This window comes from Falco punctatus (genome assembly GCF_963210335.1).
Source record: "Falco punctatus genome assembly, chromosome: 10".
Taxonomy (NCBI): Eukaryota; Metazoa; Chordata; class Aves; order Falconiformes; family Falconidae; genus Falco; species Falco punctatus.
Genome location: NC_137590.1, coordinates 21,151,653 through 21,152,885, shown reverse-complemented (window position 1 = coordinate 21,152,885; position 1,233 = coordinate 21,151,653). Strand labels below are relative to the sequence as shown.

The following is a 1,233-nucleotide window of genomic DNA, read 5'->3' as shown; positions in this document are numbered from 1 at the left end:
CTTTGTAAGAAACATAAAAATACTCCCATGACATGGGTATTTTTGAGGGATGCCATTCTGGCTAACACATCGATTTCTAGCGGTGTACACCAGCCTCTACAACTTGACTTAAGGGACAAACCCTGGAGCTGGACTATGGTTGGCAAATTTATATCCTCAGTGGATGAGACTCACAAGGGAATGTCTAATGTATCCTGTACACGAATTGTCTATCGTAAAAGAAACTGAAAAGATTTGGAAATATACTGTTCTTAAATCTATTTTTACCCATTCAAACTGCAGTCACACATACCATTTTATTTAACTGCACTAGATTCTACTATTTTGTGATTATTATCGGTAAGATTCATACTCCTCCATGAAATCAATTTTTAGAATTAATTTTCCAGAACAGATTTGTCTGGACACGAATCTGCAGATGTGTTTCTGCTGGAATACACAACATTTTCTCTGCAGAGTGAAGCCTTTCAGGTCTGAAAGTTGAAAAAAAAAATAATATCCAACTTCTTATATCATTAAAACAACTAAAATTTGAAGATGTTTTGATCTGGGATTTCCTCAATGTATTTTCTAATATGCTTTGAAGATAATGTTATAGGAAAGACAAGGTTATTGCATGGCTTGGAAGTGCAGTGTACTAAGGTTGCTTGCTAATGCCTCTATTTCTTAAAGGCATAGATCTGTCAGTATTCTGTTGATATCACCAGACATCCTCAGATACTAACACCTATTCCATTATAATGACATTGTGAATAATTGTGAGAAGTATGTGAAAACCATAATTCAGAAAAAATACTATTATTTCTTCGTATTTGGTTATTTCCTACATATTTTGCAGGACCAGCATGGCTGTAGTAGCTCGTTGCCTATCAGAAACCAGAGGGAACCGTGTCAAAATAGAAGTTAAAAAATGAAAATATATTTCTTTCCTTTTTAAGGTTGATTGTAAAAAGCCTTGTGCATACACACATGCTACATTTATAAAAATAATTCCTAACACCCTCTAAAAAAGTCTAATCATAATATCTCAAATATGTGGCCAATATATATGGGATTATTTTGCAGCAGTAGGTTAAGCATATTGCTGGCAAAGAACTCCAGGATCTGATGATATAAATTCACAGAAACAGTGCTTGCTAATGCAGTAAATGACGACAGCTGCTGTAACTGCCGAACTAAAAGGGAGCTCTATCCAAGAATAATGAATATTTCCCATTGCATTTCAGAAGTGCA

General features: G+C 34.7%; 1 long non-coding RNA gene across 5 annotated transcripts in view; it reads right to left on the bottom strand.

Moving 5' to 3' along the window:
- LOC308070726 overlaps window positions 1-1,233 on the bottom strand; it is a 69,672-nt gene that overhangs the window by 30,518 nt on the left and 37,921 nt on the right. The gene's annotated exons all lie outside the window — the stretch shown is intronic.